Here is a 19316-nt window from a genome sequence, read left to right on the forward strand (position 1 = left end):
TGCCACTAATGTACTAAAAGAAACCACCCAAATCATTAACATTTCGATAATTTGTGCTATAGAGGAATGATATGCCAAGAAGTCATGTGTGTTCGAACAAGCTAATCCACAGAAAGATCTAGTCGGCGATTCATATTTTCACAGGTCAACTAACTAGCATAACTAGGTAAATAAAGACTAGGCCTGGGTGGGATTTCAATTATGCCGGAGTAATCGGAATAATTTTGGTAATTCTGCATTACTCTGACGCAGAATTACCAATAATGACTGGATTGTTCTCTATTGTGTAATTAAGAGTAGTTTGGGGGGAAACAATCAAGCAACTGCTCACGCTGCTGTTTATGTTCTGTTGCATTTAGCACCATTGTCTTAGCGCAAAATGCATCCTTGTGTCCATCTCTAACACAATGGAACATTTTGCACTAGGATACTAGTGCTAAATGCTGGCAAGAAGTTGGGGGGAAATTCTATCCCAAGGGCCTATTTAGTGAGCGGATGCTGTTCATGTTCTGTAACATTTAGAGCTAATTCTTAGTGCAAATGCATCCTCACTTCAATTTTAGACAAACCGAGGGGGCATTTTTATCCTAAGGAAATAGCACTATATGCAGAATTACTCTTCTTGTGTAGTTCCATGTAATGCTGCTGAATTTTTTTATAACTGCATGATTCCGCTATATGAAATTACACAAGTTACGCCCATCCCTACACAGTATGCTTGCTGGTAAAGAAATCAGCTTCTGATCGTAGTAAGGAAAAAAGAATAAGAAAAAAGGAAAAAATGCAATATTTATAGAACGCCTCAGTCACTGTTAGTTTAGTCCACACAAAATTCAAATGTAGGTTTGTGGTCTCTACGCAAAACGAAAAGAATTTAACCTCATGCGCACTAGCGGAATTCCGCTCGCACGCTGAGATTTTCTAAAACGCGTTACGTGACGAGCTGGGCTCGTCATCAGCGTGCGAGGAGGCTACGCCATGACGAGCCCAGCTCGTCATCAGCGTGGAAGGGGTTAAGGAGATGTTCAGTCAAAAGAAAAAAACAGCCATTCTCCCGATCCAATCCTGATTTACAACAATCACCAACAGTAAGAAATCAAGAATATTTCTTTGTTGTATGCTAGACCGGTTGTGGTATCCCTCACTGCTTAGAGCATTTAAAACAAGTTGCAATCAGGTTTACATTTACACTTTATCCACAGAACACTGGTAATCGTTAAGATAGATACAAAACTTTGTGGCAACAATTAAATGGTTTCATGCAACGGAAATGAATCCTAGACAGAGACAGTCTGATGGAAAATACATTACTGGCTAGAACAGAGTCATCATACAAGAAAAACAAGTACTGGAAAAGTAAATAAGCCAGCCTTACTAATGAAGTATGATTTCTTATTATTTTTATAGCAAACATATGTTAGAAATATAACAAAAAGAAGAAACATGAAAAATGTGCTAAACATGGTGACCATACATACGCTTCTCGTAAAAATGTTACATTTTAAAAATATTAACCCTCACATATAACTGTGATAGAATAGTATGGGAATCTTCGTGCAGGCACAAGTGCTTATAACGTATACAGAAACCCTTTGTAGTTGTAATGCACATCACATAAAAACATGATTCTTATTAGCACAAAGAAAAGGTGCTATTTGCTTTTAATTATTGTAACCCAAAAACATAATTAAACATGGGCGGTCATAAAACATAAAATAAAAAAATAATTGACAAAAGTATCCTACTAGTTGTGGCATGAAATTGCACCTCTTCTGAGGTGGATGTACAAATGTGATCAGGTGAAATAGCAACACGCACAGAGCAAGAGAGCCAATGGTTGAAGTGGTTTGACCTATTACTCCTTTGCTCTTGAGGCAGGCCTTGAAAAATCATAAAAGTGTTTCTATACCTGCAGGTCTAGTAACTTGAATAATCTACTCGACCTAACTGTAATGTACTTGATCTGTAAACTGGTCTTAAATGGTGTGATCCTAGGCAAATATTTTATTTTCGGAACTGCCTTTTTCTTTATTATCAAATATGAGAGCACCTTCAAATATGAGTTCAGCTCATCTGCTATACAAAAAAAATCTTATTTTGAAATACTAGACTAAACATTTTTTTCATGTACAATACGAATCTGGCCGACATATAGGGTACACATGAGCCCTGACTTGCCTTTAATTCACTAATAGCATTAACATCAGGGAAGAGTAGGGATATTTTTCAGTTCATGATTAAAAACTTCCTTTTAATAAAGATATATCGAAAGCATGATTTGACAGTGCACTGTCATGTACAGACAGCACATTTCCCATTGGAATGGCCACAAACTTTCCCACTAACATGCAGTTTTACCAATAAACCATATGGCACATAAACCATGTTTGGAAATTGGGAACCTGCAAAAATATTTATCATTTGCACATCACTAACTAAAGTTTTCTGATTTGTTTTTATCCTATAAAAATCTTTTTTCATCGCATAGAATTACAAATTTGTGCCTAGATAACTATCTAAATATATTTTGAAATGTTTGTGCAGTTCACTTTTGACCTATTGAAATGTGTTAGAAAAAAATCTTTACACCTTACAGCCTTTCATTTCACCTGCTTTTTACAGCATGATTCAGCCAGTTCACTTTACAAGTGCCTCTAATTTTGCAGTCCGAGAAAGAAAAGTAAATGAAAGACAAACTGACTTTCGACCTCGGTCTCTGAATGCAGAGCAAATGTGCCAAGATAAAAATAGGATTTAAAGGCATCTTTATTGCTCATTCATTTGTGATTGAACAGAGCACCTATTATTTATCAGCTCACCAGAATGGGGCAGTAGGCCCTAAAAAAAAAGCTTGCCCTGACGAAATCTGGCTTGCCATAGCAAGTGGGCGAGTAGGTTTCTCGAGGCCTGTGAGGGTTGAAACAAAATTTGAAGGATACCTATGCCGAAACAGTCAAAAAAATCATACTCAAAGACCCTCCATGAATGCATAAATATATATAATCACTGAAAACCAACGGTTACAGGGATGTTATAGTCAGGAAATAGATTTTTTTTTTAACTTAGCAATTCACAAAAAAACATAGCTTACAGGGACATTAAAGTTAGGTTCTGATTTTACACACACAAAACCATAGAAATTTAGGAGTTATATGCATGTGAGCAAGGCCACTGTGTTGGCCGAAACCTATCTTGTTGGATTAAAATTTGACCACGCAATACTGAGTGAGCGTTTATTCTTTCTGTATTTCTACTGAATGCAACACCGGGTGCTCTACCGGCTTCAACCCTCATGGGCTCCCGATCTTGGAATACGATATATAGATATATATATATATATATATATACATACATACATATATATATATATATATATAGTCTCAAAAATAACAAGCAAACTATAGAAGACCGCAAAGAATATAATATCTATGGTGCTATGACTACAGAGTGCATCGTATCACAACAAATGCACTGTCTCCAGTGCAGGCATAAACTCACGGCTGTACTCGAAACAGCGCATTAGAGAAAAATGGAATAACTGTTTTTAAAGCCACATCACCGTCTTTCACTGTGCAAGCAGCAACATGGCCTGCATTTGAAAGAGGACTGGTGATCCCCCTGCAGGAGGGTACAGAATGTGACGGCACCCACCTGTGAAGGGATGTCTCAGGGACCCATAGGACTTTTTTTCTCCCCTTTCATGGGTGCCCTGTTTGGGGGTGAGAGGACACACTGACCAGCATCTCAATGTGTTGCACAGTCATCGTGACTCCTGGCTGGCTCTTTGCCTTTATGACTGTCTGTAATACAGTGCCGTCACAAAGATTTCCTTCATTTGCATGGGCCCATACCACCAAGCAAATGAGGGAAAAACCCCTTGAGGGGCACATGTAGCGCTGGCGCAACTTTTACAGAAGGGGCACACAAGCATTTGCAGCCCCTGTTAGTGCCCCAGAGTGCCCTAGGGCCAAAGAAGCAGGCATAATCGCATGTTGCGGCCCCTGGCACTCTAATGTAATACGGCCTCCTAGCGAATCAGAAAAGTGCATCCATTTCTTTCTAGCAGCAATGTGAAGACGTCTCATCATTCTTTGATGAGTTAAGAATCTCGGCTCTAAACAATCACGTTTTCAAACAGTTCCGCATGTTCGGCTCAGCATCGTGGCTCAAGGAGTTCTTTCCGTTTGGTGATCCTGGTGTCACCAATTTAATAAAAGCATTTCTCCCATAGAGTTTCCCACATTGGAAGGTGACACAGATGGTGATCCTACTGCAAAAATAGACCTTACCAGGCTCCAATGTCTCTGGTAAAACACTCAACTTCAGGTCCCCAAGAGCAAACATGCCTGATGAACACCTAACTACTCTGGGCCTAAGAACTCGTGCCCTTGATTCACCTTGGTCCGTATGCCAGAAATGGCACGTCTCCCCTACCTTGGAGTCCCTGCACTTGTTTCAAGTGCAGCTTAGTTCAACGCCCTGTGCTCTAGGTCCAAATGTTTGAGCAAGTGGATAAACAACCTGGATCTGACAATTCAAAGAAGCTTCTCCAATGAGAAGTTTACTGGATAAAACGTTTAAGAACCCTGAATCCAACGGGACTCAATGACAAATTGGAGATGTCGTGTTTTCTCTAAATGTGTTCCTTTCACTCTTAAACAAACCAGAACATCCACACCTAAACAAGACACTTTTGTAGTAACAAAGCTTACTCGTTTGATTGAGTATATTGAAAGTATTGTTTTGTTATTTCTTGATGTATTTAATTTGAATATATTTATATGTTTTATCATCAAACATTTATGTTCACCACCAAAACCTGAGATTGTACCTAGTCCTTTGTCTATTTTGATTTCATAGTTGCACATGAGTCTTTCTTCATTTTCCATTCTTTTTGTTGATAGTCACATCACGCAGATCATTTGGATATATGTACGAAGAGTTGTAGAATTTTGGTCACGATTTATGGGGACACTTGAAAGCGTAATAAACATTGTAGCAAGATTGTTCAGCAACTCTTCGATTACAATAATTATTCGAATTTCACTCCATTTCCATTTTATTTTCATTAGCTTAAGATCGAGACTCGTTTCGTTTTCCTTTATTTACTGAAATCATCTTAAAACACCTACTAATTTTGATTTCTTTTACACGGAGTTCCGTGTTTACATCAGTCCGTTTTCCATGTTTATGATCGTTCCACCACGATCATGTGACGCGGAAGGATTACTTCTTGCCCTGAAGCTGGATGAGCATCATGGCGCTGATCGCTTGCCTGTAGAACGGGTGGTGACAAGAGCAGACCTTTGCCTGTGAGGTAGGAGCAGTTAGTGAGCTGGATTTGTTTTAGTTCGTTTCTTGGTCTTTATAAGTACATAAGAGCTAAGAGTTTATTTTTCGATCTTTTTACAGATCATTTGGCTACAAAACGATTGCTACTATACTTTTAGGTAAGACCATGGCTACTTACACACTCATTGTTGTGTTATTGTTGATTTGATCAAATGACTCTGATCATGGTTAATATAATTTTGCAGTGCCAGATCTTCAGAGGAAGTCATCGATAAAATAATAATAATAAAGAGCTTATAGAGCGCTCAGTAACGCCATCACGGCGTGTCCCCGCGCTGAAGCTATCATTGAAACAGCATAGAAGCCTAGGATCTATGCAGTGTATAGATGTGTTTTAAGCATAGCCCTAAACCGCAATTCACTGCTCTCCAGTCTCAGAGCATGGGGGAGTTTGTTCCATTGTTGAGCTGCTTGGAGCGCAAAGGAGCGTCCACCCATTCTAGCCTTCCTAATCCTGGGGGCTGTCAGCAATCCGGTACCCTCCGAACGGAGGGTCCTAGTAGGTTCATATTGGCTGACTAAATCCTTTGACTAAATCCCATTGTCCCATCAGTATTAGGATTTATTGCAAGAAACCTAAGGTACATAGGTTTTGGTTTGTCATGAGCTTGTCATGAGTTTAAACTGAGGTAGAAATTGTGTTGGACTTTGATTAAGTCTGTTTGTTTGTTTTTTTCAATAGTTTTTTAGGATTACATTGAGAACTTCAAGTAACTTTGGCCAAGGTGGCTTGTCACACAGGTGTTGGTGATTGGGCTTGACTGACTGATTTGTATGGAGTAGAATCTTTTACTTTTTTCAAATGAACTGGTCTCATTTCATACATTTTCTTTTGCAGCGATACCCCTGAAGAAGAGACTCAGGTCTCGAAATGCATTGGGTGTGAAGTTAATAATGTACATTGTAATGATGATTGTAACATATGAAATTAATTGAAAAATATTGTTTATGTAAAATTCTTCTATGAACCTTGTGGAAATATAAAAAGTTTATCTGAATGAACAAACGATAAAATGAATTGAACGTTTCATTGCCTAAATATATTTTGTTGTTGCATGTTGTTGTCCCAGTCGCCCTTGAGGGGCTGGGCCTCTAAGGTTACCAATTTAATAAAAGCATTTCTCCCATAGAGTTTCCCACATTGGAAGGTGACACAGATGGTGATCCTACTGCAAAAATAGACCTTACCAGGCCCCAATGTCTCTGGTAAAACATTCAAACTTCAGGTCCCCAAGAGCAAACATGCCTGATGAACACCTAACTACTCTGGGCCTAAGAACTCGTGCCCTTGATTCACCTTGGTCCGTATGCCAAAAATGGCACATCTACCCTACCTTGGAGTCCCTGCACATGTTTCAAGTGCAGCTTAGTTAAACGCCCTGTGCTCTAGGTACAAAGTTTCTGGGGGGAAAAAGAGCCAGGGAACCTGCAGAAGCTGGCATAACGTAAATTACCAATAAGAAACTTTAGATTCAAGTGTGCTGCTCGAATGTGCCACAGTAAATTCAGATAAAAGTCATGGGGGAAGAAGAACCTTCAGGGTTCTTTGATGCCACCTCTAAAACAAACTGGGCCACACACTCCTGGTACTTTGTTCTACAACCTGAGCATTTGCACCAACATCCACGAAGGCCTGGCGAAGCTTTGCAAAAAGGACAACACCCCTGAAGAAGCCTTATGGTAATGAGGGGGTAAATCATGCACTTGTCAAATCACCTACCGCGCCCGCCCTGAAGTGGTTGAGTGGGAACCATGTATAAAAATGTAAATAGGACACGCTCGATAAATAACATCATGATGGCTGCTCCGTTAACATCTGCTTTGGATGTGGTGGTTTGGTTCTTTCTCAAGATGTTTTCCGTCTATTTTGTGCATATTTCTGAAACACATTTTTTTTTCTTTGAGTGATCCTCAGTACAGCTAATCGCACACGTTTTGAAATCTATTGCTATAGTTAGTTGATGGGCAACATCAATATTTACAGAATTTTACCATAGGAATTGGTGAGTTAACCCTTGAACTGCCAGGCAGAAAGAGTCTTCCGACTATGCCCAATAAAGAGACTAACAAAAAATGCACTTGGTGCCTTTTTTAGGGGTAGCCCAACGAAGAAGGCTAGGCTGCCCTCCTAAAGCTGTGGAAAAGTATATCCCTACTACCACGTCAGCGTCTCGAGGTTGTAAAGCATGCAGTGAAGGTTAGAAACCTCTAGTAAATCAAGTCCGCCAGGCTAGTTAGGGAAAAAAGCCATCGACAAACAAGCAGAATTGTAAACACTGCAGAACAATGCACGAATTTTATTACTGAGATACATAAATGCGTTTTAACAATGACAATGATACAAACTCATACAAACTGTATACTGTAAGACAGTTACTTTTTGACTTTTCTCTCGAAGCAAGCGAGATCATATCCGGAAACAGACTTTGTTTGAGGTTGTTCTCGTGAGGAGGCGACAAATAAAAAATGTAGGAATGGTGCCAATGAGAGAGCCTAAAATATGCACGTTTTGTAACACTTAACTTGAGAAAATGATGGATCCGCATCAAAAAGTAACTGTCTTACAGTATACAGTACAATGACCGTCTCCTTATTGCTGCAACCGTTTGCCTCTACGCATGCCGGATATGGTCAGTGTTTAAACAGGTGTTTAGCGCCATCTAGAGGCCACGACGAGAAAATGGCCAAATAGAGCAAAACGTTCAAGCTTTTTAAATTGTTCAAACAAATCACGCATGTCTTTGGTGGGTCTCAAATGTGGAACTATGGGTAGGATCCAAGGAAGGATTGGGATAAAAAAAATATGCCAGGGCACCCTAAAAAAAAGTGGCCCACATTTGCGGATTGGGCTTTTTCACGAAACATTGCTTCTGTGTTTTAAGTACTAAGAAAAGAAGAGGGATGGTTGTCTAAAAGAGTGCGAGGCACGTTTTCTTAACTACGCTGCTAAAAAAAATGCAGATGTTGCCAGGACTCTTTTTGCATGTAATAGTTCACAGTTCTTAACCACACCTGAATATAAGTGAGGCCACTTCTGTTCAGGCCCTCTCTCTGCCCCTGCTCAATCTGCATACATTACATACATGCCAACTCTAAGAAGAATCTCATGTGTGCGGAGGGGGTGGGGCCTCGTGCCGAGAAGTACCTAAGAGGCACTTTTGAACCCAAACTTGCCCCTACGCCTCCAACCTCCTCCCGGAAAACGAGATGGAAAACCACTATTTACAGTGGTTTTTATCTTGCTTTCCCTACCACTGTGTGATATTGGCTCCTCACCAGGAGACCGTGTGATGGGTGATGATCACGTGGGTCACAGTGTGGCGCCTTGCGAGTTGGCAGGTATGCATTAATGGGCCGGCCCAGACTGGGAATGACAAATCCGCTCTGTTGGTAAGAGGGATGTAACAGAGGCCCATCAGCCTCAGGAAAGGCAGCTCAGGCCCCACAGGACCGCTGGCGGCATCTGAACAGCATAGACACCGCCTAAATCGGCCAGCACACTGGCTAAACAAGCGGCCCACTGCTGCAACTCAGATACCTGCCCACTTCCCGCGTGCCTGCATTACTTATCCTACCCTGGTGTTATCTCACATGGCACCGCAGACACTATAGTAGCAAGTTGTTAACAAACAATGCCAAAGCCAATACTTTTCGATTTTGAGATCTACTGGTGTTACCAATGGTCTTAAGTGAAACTGTGCAGCATGGCTAAAGAAGAGAAAGAAAAAAATAATAAAAGAAACGTTGTTACGTGACTGCCTGCGTAATTTTGTTGCTGTGTGCAACAATCATATGTGCGCCAACAAAATCACTCACATGCTATTTTATTTTTTTATTTCCTGAACCCAAGATGCTAAGAGACACTTTTAAAAAGAGCGGACGTAGAATATACCATCAGTGGCAAGAGAAAATGCATTTGTGTTACTCAGAATGATTTGGATCTTGACAGCCGGACAGTGGTAATTGGTACGAACAGAGATAGTTACATCAAAAATACAGCTCCCACACTGGACCCTGTTACAAAGGGACTGCCCCAGCTTGTGTAGTGAATAGCTGTTGCTATGCTTCCAGTTGTAATTCAGGTACCACGCACATTGCAACCACTTCTTCTGATTCAGGTACTTTTGGCACGCTCTTGAACAGGGTCAAGAGGCAATACATAGACATGGAGACAGTCTAAATCTGACGTTAGAAGGCCCTCCCAGGTCTCGTTGGGTCTATCTGGGTTTTTTTTCTCACAGTTTCATAAAGCGCAAACTCGACCCAAAGGTATTGGAGCGCTTTACATGAACACCTCTAATGTTACTTAAGGATACATTTATTTATTTTTTGGTAGCCACTGGAAGATTGAGTGATTTGCCCAGAATCACAGGACGTTGAGCCGGTGCTGAGACTCGAACCTGGTTCCCCAGTTCCAGAGCCAGCAGCTCTGCTACTGCGGAAGAATTGAAAATGGATTTCATGGCTGGAAGGGAAGCATAGACACGGCGAGATCCTCACTAAAGTAATAAGATTACGACCTCAACCTGTACCTGTCGATTAACCCTTCACTGATACAACACACAGGACCAGGATTCAGTCTCCGGTCTATTAACAACGTGTAGTTATGCCTCGTCACAATTCAGATTTTCAAGAAGTAGATAACAATTCACATATCTCGTGTTTGCGGGGAAAAAATATACAGAGAAAACGTACACCTACATACTGTGAAGTGAGGAGTCAAAAGGCAAGCACAGAAAATCTGGATTACCCTAAATTCCCATAGAGTAGTTTTAACCCCTTCAACGCTTATGACGAGCTCAGATCGTCATGAGGCACAGTGGAGCTGTCCTCATGACGAGCTGAGCTCGTCATAACTGCCAAGGAATGCCCACGCGGGGCGAATTCCCCTCCTGTGCGGGAGTTCCATGGGAGTGGGAGGAGTCGTGATGAGCTCAGCTCGTCGCGGGCGCAGCTCCACTCTGCAGCATGACGAGCTGAGCTCGTCACAAGCACTGCGGCGCTGTGCGCTGCCCCCCTCTACCCCGCACCACGTGGGAATTAGCCCTGCGGGGAAGGTGTTAAACAAGAATTTGCAATGCAATAGGTCTTGCATTTGTGAGAGTTTAGGCTATTGGTGTTGTAATGACATTGCCTTTTATTTATCCGTTTTGATAATTAAAACATAAATAAAAGGCATTGTCATTTACAATGCTGATAGCTCAAACTCTTGTAAATGAGAGACCCATTTGATTTGAAAGAAACGGCCACCATTGTCCCAGGCTACTTGGAAAGTGAAAGCCGCATGGCATGCTGAATGTTGCAGGAAAGCATGTTGTGCCTGCAGCAAGAGAAACTCATTAAAGAAAATAGTGCTTACAGACTGAATAAGACAAAGCGTAACAGCAGAAGTAACAGGGCCAGTCCTCATGAGAGGTTACAAATGAAGTCTAGGCGGTACTAAGTAGGAGCTAACAAGCCAATTAACGAATCCGAAGCCAGCATTTACAAAGGACAATGACACAAGCCAATGAAAAATATGGGCGGAGAGTGGGTTAAGCTTCAAGTCCATACTCGATTACAACATGCCTGGCAGAGCAGCGCATGCGCTGCCTAGGCTCCACCTGAAAATCAGTTACTTCGACAGCCTCGCAGCACAGCCAGGAAAACAACTCTTCAAACTCCCTGTAGATGGCAGCAGTTACTAATCTATCGTTTTGTGAAGACGCGTATAGCGTACAGTGGCTCATCACTTCCTCAATTAAGTTACCATGCATTTTATTCAAACATACTTAGAAAATGCGTAATTTCTGATAAAAATAGTAACATTTATGGTAGACCCCGGATCTTACCTTAAAGATTTACAAGTGCACTGCTTGTTTTAAGGGGGATCTTAACACAAATAATGCTCACACTTGCCTCAGAATTGCTAATAAAAAACTAAAAAATACTTTGTACTCGTGGTGTCCGCTCTAAAGGTGCGAATGCAAATTCACGGAGTGTATTTGGGCTTTACTGTCCCGCAGAATGGGACAACATCTATGCTGTGCAAAAACGCTATAGAATAAGTGTTATTCTATGTCAACGAATTATCTCCCCATAAGAAAAGCGCACTGGGAATATTTGTTAAAGTGATGATGTACAAAATGACTTATTAAACATGACATTCTCGCTCGGGTAACTACAATCTGTTGAACATAACTGCTGTGGTTTAATTCTCCATTGTTCCGAAGAAACATGACGAGGCGAAGAGAAAAGGTGAGGACTTTTAATAGATATGGTAGCAACTAACTTCAATTAACACATTTAAAACGAGCGATGTTCAAGTTAAGGGGTTTCAACTGCCAAGATACTCATCCGCTGAGGTTTTATGAGTTTGTGCGAGTTTTGCAACATTTGTTTCTGGATTCTTTTTAGCCATTTTTGTGGCCATTTACTTTCCTATTTATTTTAGAGCAGAGCCAAGTCAGGGGATTTGTTCGTTTATAAATTGGAGGCACCACTCCCAAAGGGACGGACCTCAAGAGAAAGAACGTGGTTACTTCTCAGTCAGAGAAATAGCTTTAAAAGTAAATATATCATTGCACGTGCACAAGGTACGGCTGCCCGAGCAGCCAGCATAACTTTTGATTTTCCCGACGTTTAGAATGTAATTTGATCAAATTGTAACCACTCTTGTTTGCAACCTTACATAAAAATGTTTTTTCGATGTTAACGACAAATAATTAGAACGCGCATCCAATTAAAAATGGAGTGGTTTCAGTTAGGTAAAAATGTGTAATCGTGTCAATTGTAGTAACGGAGCCACCCGGCCCATACACATACGCACGCACGCACGCATGCACCTTGGGGGCGGGGCAAGCCCCCAAGTATAAATAAACAGCTGAGTGACCGCTCGTGGTCTTTGGCCCTAACTGACAGCTAGCGTTGTGTCTTTATTGTAGTCACAGTTAGGCCCCACTTCGTGGCATAGGCATCTCTTGCCCCCTGCGTCTTAGCAACGCTACATCAATGATGTTAGCGCGGCACACGTGTAATCTATACATGCACACCTGCATATAGGTAAACCCTGTGTGCCCTCGGTCTATGCAGCATAGTGGGGCATATACTGAACTGCGCGAGATGTGGAGCCGCTAGACATATGGGTCTCTGCGAGGGGTACAAGATCTGATGATGCGAGGTCCTGCGTAGATTTTCGGGTTCTTAATGATGTATATTATGGGGTGTGCAAAGGTACACATTTTTGCAAGAATTTTCACCCGCAAGTGACGTTCTGCAAAGTCTACAAAACTTTGTAGCATTCACAAAATGAGAAGTCTGTAATTTTCATGGGCCAACTATGCAAAGTATGTTCATTTAAGACTTTATTCGAAAATAAATCCCTTAAGCAATACAAAATGTGCTGCAATAAAATCACAGAAACAATCAATTGATCTGAATAATAAAAACAAGTATCCGATTAAATCAAACTATGAACTTATGCCATTACAATTGTTCTGCTAAATATATTACAATCTAAGTGAGGCATATGACAGCGACCGAGTATACATTTCATATTCCATGCTTATTAATTCTGTATAAATGTTCACACCTTCAAATGCGCTGCAAAATCCAATCAAAATTTGGATCAATTTTGAAATGTATAGAATATAAATTAAAGAGGCAGATTAACATCAGGTGTTTACTTTAGTGCTAAAATCAAAAAATGAATCCAGGTGACTTAACGAGCAGCTCGTGAGCTACTGGTATCTGTCCATCTACCTAATTTGTAGGTCACGTGTGCGTAAACAGCCTAATAATTTAGACGCTGTTGCTTGGCTGAATTAATATGTGTACAGTAAAATTGAAAAGTGTGTATTCAGGACTAAAATGTGTGCATTTCCAGAACCGTTAAACTGATGATATGTGAAAATAGTTGAATAGCAAAATACATATAAAGCTGATATTTGAGGTATAACTCATTTGGCACTTGGATAATTGTTACTAACATTACCTTGGTGCCAGAGGGCATTGCAGCTGGGGCTGTTCTGTATTACCCATGCTAGACATTCCAAATTGGCAAACTCTTTTTTACATTACTGCTGACAACCCTGCCTGAGGACGTACGGACTAGATGACTGCTGGTAAACTTGAATACAGTGGCCACTAATGTAATCTTGTCTGATGTGGTCGCTATTATAATACTAGTAATAGTAGTAGCTCTTGGTGAATTTAATAGAACATCACCAGCTCTATTTCAGAAAAGGTTGGAAACTCCAGACTTAACTGATTAACTGCGGCAATGATTTCTCTCAGTCTCTGCAACATTCCTGGGGCCCTAACACATATAAGACACAGTTTTCCAGTTTGCGTCACGGCGCACCTTCATACAGGTGCACTGTGCGCAAGCAGGGAAAGTGAGCCCCATTATGTTAAATGTTCTGCCCTCAGGGCAGCTGCGAACTCGTGCTCCCTGATGGCAGTGCATTCAAGTGGAATATAGAGTGTCCGCTTCAAAGCAGCTTCGTGTTTCGCTGTGCAGACGGCAGCCCACCTGCACTTTAAAAGGGATTACAGCTCCTCTTGCAGACAGGTGCAGTGAGTGACTGCCCCAGCCTGAAACGGGGATGTCTGAGGGGTCCATGGGACCCTCTTTCATCCCTAGAGAGGGCTGCCTTCAGGGGCACACTGACAATGTGGACCGTTTTTGAGGCCCACTTTCAGTGTAACTCTTGACAACTGCTTTACCTTTGCAACCGTGTCCATAATATAGTGAGGGTGCAGAGGCAAAGAGATTCCCTCATTTGCAAATAAGTAAACGCTCTTGAGATAGCGTTTGCACCTCATGTGCACCAGCAGTATTACCAAAGGGGCCGCACATGCGTCTGTGACCCCTTCTGTAATACCAAAAAGCCCTGGGGCACACGAAACGGGCGACCATGCCCGTTGTGTCCCCAGGGCACTCCAATTCATATGCCACACCATGCTTGAAGCTTGTATTAGAACTTCAGGCTCCATCACCCAGCAATACAACACCGAGCAGCCTTCTAACCACCCTCCTTTGAAAGGGTGATCCTGTCAAAGCGTATGAAGTTCTATACACATACTCCAATAGAATCATCATATACATTGACATATATAGATGTTTGCCATATAAGAGCTACACTTTGACCTCTTCTTTCCCTTTACATAACTCTATTGATTCTTCGCCATCTGATCAATGAAACTTTAGAACCACACAATGTGCAAAGATGACTAAAAACGAGCTACCTGTAGATAGGCAAGATAGACAGAAGATCATCCTTCTGAAGAACATCACAGATTCAATCACTGATCAGTAGCAGAAGGCGGTTCAGATTTGTTGGCTCTGAGACTGGCCTACATAAATTTGAGAACTATCTCGGGTGTAAACTGAAAGTCTGATCAATGATTAATGGATATAGAAGGAATGCATTCCTGAATTGTCCGATTTGGTCATTCAGAAAGTGGTTCTTAATCAGTGCCTATACAAAAAACAGGAATATAAATCCGAGAGAAACTCCAGGTGCTAAATACATGCTTTGCTGCCGAAGTCTTTAGTACCACTAACGTGGGACAAGGAGAAGTGTTAACAACTCTGTATACTCACAGTGTACGGTCAAGAGCAACAAAGGAGATACTACAGGTTAGGAATCATTCCTACATCTCCTTCACCAGTCAACTTTTTAGTGACACCGGGTGTGCCCTTTCAAGTTTTCCAGCAGAAGACAGTAGCGTTGTCTGTGAGGACTATAGAAAAATGTTACGCTCAAGGTTATGGTCGGTAAGTTGATGTGCGCAGCTCTATCATCTTCTCACCAAGCACCACAGTGAGGATTTACAAGTGGATGTAAATATTCCTTAAGCCTTCAATGGAAGCTTGGAACTGAAGACTGTCTAGAAGGCAGCCCTTTAAGAAGTGGCAGGAGAGCTGTATTGATATGCATTTACTTGGTCTGAGCAAAGTTGTCACAAAACAATCAAGTATTTTCTGTTGGGTTGAATGTGCAATATGCCTCAAGTCCACAACACTTTCTCTAAAGTATATAACACTTAAATAAATTAAAAAATAATATGATAAAATTGCATAATTTCTTCTAGGAATATATTTGCTCAGGCACCATTTCAATTGTAATACCAATGCATTTGAAATGTGTGGCTGCACACATTAATTCTGCTAAGGCACACAATAGCACATGCTTGCACTAGTTCGATAACAAACAGGCAATAGAGAGGCGCAAAATAGCAGTAAGACACATAAGCACCCTTCACACTCACAACTCATCAATGCTCATGCACTTACCTAATAGAGGAACACCACTCCACTCCAGTGCCTGAACACCTCCACAAACCAAATCAGACTCCAGTCTGCGATGGAAAACTGAGAACCGCTTGTAAAGTAATCCCTGGACTACTGAATGCACTGTGGTGCCATAACATATTATGTACTATATCCTTAACAAATAACAATAACTGTGTGTCTGTTCGATGGGCATGTCCCCTTAGTGGATTTCTGCCTTGCGTGACAGACTGCATAAAAAATTAGTATCCTGACTTTTTGTTGGCCCTGCTGACATGTTAATCTAGCGCGAGTGCAGAGGCCTAGGTCTGTCTATGCCAATTCCAAGGTCCACAGCATGTTCTGTGACCATAAGGGGCGCACCAAATGTCCCCTCTTCCTTGACATGGGGCCACTGTCCGTGTACTGGGTTGTTGATAGTACTGAGCAGACCCTTTTCTGTTTCAAGAGTGCAGCCTATCAGCCTCACTCATATAAAGTTCTGCTTAGATGTAACACTCAGACTTTGTGCTGAAATCCCATGTGCATGTTGAGTGCATGTATGCCCGGTGTGAATGGTAGCAAGACTCTGTCGTGGTGAGCATCGGATTGCTGGGACCAGTGGAATCAACTCTGAATAGTCCCTGGGATGAGAATCAGGAAGATGGAGGATGGTTTCAAGCTTTCCCAGGCAGTGGAAGTGTATTTCCTGCATTCCCAGGGCTAAAAGGAGGAGAGACAGAAAACGAATTGAGAAAGAACGAAGAAGGGGTCTATGAGGACCTATCAGCAGGGGATTGCTGATTAGTCCTTCCTGGGCACTCACAGTTGGTGGATGGGAGAGTGGGGGGGGCTGGGGGAGGGGGAAGAGATGATGAGTCGGTATATTCTGTTATTTAGGATGAGCATCTTTCTAAGCAGGGTCTGCCCTTTTATCTTTCCCTAATTGCTATTTTAGGAAGGCTGTTGACAGCCAGGTGGCGCTTCCCCACACGTCATTGTGCCCATGTATTCGGAGACTCTTGTTTGGAGGCAGTGTAATCACTATCTGCTGTGAGAAGCGGTCACGTTGCACAAAGGCTATGTATGACCTGCATGCAGAAAATTATATGTGAATGGGCACCAGCCCACACAGGTTTCAGCACTTTAGACCGTGAATCAACATTCACAGTCTGGCAAATTACTATAAAGGTGGGATCCAAACCATACCACGTCGTTTAGTTTCCAAGTTCTTCTTGACCAAGGAAGTGAGTGCTCCGGAGGGTACTCGATCAGGGCTGGTGCCTGCATGGCAGCTAGTCTCCCAAGGGTGTGGGGGCATCACGTGAAGTCTGCATAACTTAAGAGTGCAGCAGTGACTGCCATGCAGAAGAAGCACGTTCCTGGTGCATGAACCACCCAGAAGAAGCAGACTTGTGTTTATGAGTGTAATTGAAGGGGCACCCAAGCTGAGAAGGATCACCCAACTTCCCCGGGTGGTTCTTGTGGCAAAATGCATGAAGCAACAATAACCGTGAGTAAAGAACCCATTCAGAATCCAGGCTGCAAACAGAGGGACCTGCTCTGCCCCTGCAGACATGCCATGGAAAAAGACATCCCTGCCATAATGAGGAACCCCTCCAATGGCCTGGAGGGAACTGCCCAGAAAGGAAGACCAGTGATCCAGGCATGACGTGCAGATTTCTTTAGTCACGAGATCTGAAAAGTGGGTCACTGCCACGACCCAAAGAGACCACCCAAGTGACCCTGAAAGGTACAGTGCAACCACCACAGCACTAAGCTGTGTTCACATGTACAGTTAAAACACAAGGCAACGTTCAGAGACTATGTCCTGCTCAAGAACTATGATATGAAAGGAGTAAAGAGTGCCAACACTAACTTTATTTAAAGATACCAACCGAACTAACCTATGGGCCCCGTATTTAGTGATTACTTGTACAAACGAAGTAGTGAGTTCATACCTGAGCCAATTGTCAACCTACATTTTCCTACACTACTGGGCCACCGTTGCAGGTTGGAAACTGCCGCCACTGAACTAGAACACTAATAACAGCCCATTTGAAGCATCAAAGAAGTAAAGGAGCAGGAATTATCTGCAGTCTGGGAAACCTCATCCGAAAATTACACAGTCCATCCACGGAATCCATCTTGAAAGTCTTAAAAGCAAAAATAGTGCCCTCAGTCAATTATGGCCATTTAATCTTCCCCGGAGCCCTTACCAACTTTTACATGAGTTTTCAAATTGCCGCATATAAGAAAGTGTGGGCATCCCACGACAGGCCAGGAGAGCCACAGTAAGGCTGGAGCGGGGGCTTTCTCGCCCCGACATCTCTTGCCTGGGAGACACAATAAAATATTACATTAGCACCTTGCGAGCCCCAATTAAAACAATCTTCGAAGAAAGCGGATCGCCATGGCAAGCGCAACTGGCAGTAGCCAATCAATTGCTGGAAATAGAGGTGCAAAACCTGGCCAATACGAATATTTCAAGTGCAGTATGGAAAAGAACAGTGAACCGACAGGTAAAGCAAATACATTCGCCAGAGATCTCATTAGTCTGCATCATCACCCAAATCTCTCCTCACTGGATGCCTCTTATAAAGTGGGAAAAGCACAGCCCTATCTTGAGCAAGCACTATCCGTTCAAACTCGAAAAAAGATCACTTATAGGAGGCTCCTGGCATTACCTATAGTGGAGTTCAATCCAAGCTGAGCCGTGTGGATGAATCAGTAGCATGCAGGCTTTGTGATTACCACCAGGAATCCTGGTATCATTTGTTGTGTTGCTGCCCAAAGTTAGCCAGTGAGAGGCATCATTTGGTCATTCCAATCTGTAGAGCTCAGGGCCTCAACCGATGCTGCGAAATTTCGGACTTGTGTTTTTCGTCTACAGCAAGTCAAACAGTAGCACGGCTGGGGAAATTCACAGACCTAATTCGTGTAGGACTGTCCGCAAATGCAGAGCCGCAAAAAGAAAACTGTAGGACTGGAAAAATGAATGCATCTTGTTTTTAAACTACATAGTTAGAATATGACATTTTACTGAAGGTTTTATGCTGAACTGACTGGGAAAAAAAATTAGGGAATATAACTTATGTCGTTCTTTAGATAACTATTTTTACATTGTTAGCATATTGTAATGATTTTAAATAATCGAACAATAAAAGCTTTTTCACTAATTTGGTACTGACACTGTAAAAACTATTTTTAGCCAGTAGTGTTATAAAACCTCAATACTGTATGTAGTATTTCCTTTTGCTGTGCTATTAAAGTATTTCTCTTTTTTTTTCTAAGACAAGTACTAAGCTGGGCGGCAATTTATTGTGTCTGTAGGTTGACTTTTGAGTTTTGAATCACTGCCCCCAATCAAAAGCAGAAGAGAGTGCACTTGGCCCATTTTGCATAACCGTAGCAGGATGGGCCCCAGGACACCAGAGGCAAATGACCCCAGCCGCCACAGCTGTGCCCAGTAGCCCCCGTCTGTCCTGTGGCCTCCCAAACTGGATCCAACATGCATCTAAACATTCATGCACCCTTGGTGACTACTGAGCATTCGTCTAACATTCTGCATGCTTTTTAGGTCTCGCCAGCGCTGCACTGGCAAGACATTTAGTGAGTGGGCTTTAAAAAGCCGACCACATCTTTTTGTGGGGCCTAGACCGTGCGGTTATGCGCACAGTTACGAGCAGAGGCACCATCTGGCTTTCCT

At 42.2% G+C, this 19316-nt stretch overlaps 1 protein-coding gene across 2 annotated transcripts in view; it reads right to left on the reverse strand.

Annotated features, from left to right (window-relative positions):
- Positions 1-19316, reverse strand: part of GNAL (G protein subunit alpha L) — a 928322-nt gene that overhangs the window by 90026 nt on the left and 818980 nt on the right. The window lies entirely within an intron of this gene.

Source organism: Lissotriton vulgaris, chromosome 4_1 (genome assembly GCF_964263255.1).
Source record: "Lissotriton vulgaris chromosome 4_1, aLisVul1.2, whole genome shotgun sequence".
Lineage (NCBI taxonomy): Eukaryota > Metazoa > Chordata > Amphibia > Caudata > Salamandridae > Lissotriton > Lissotriton vulgaris.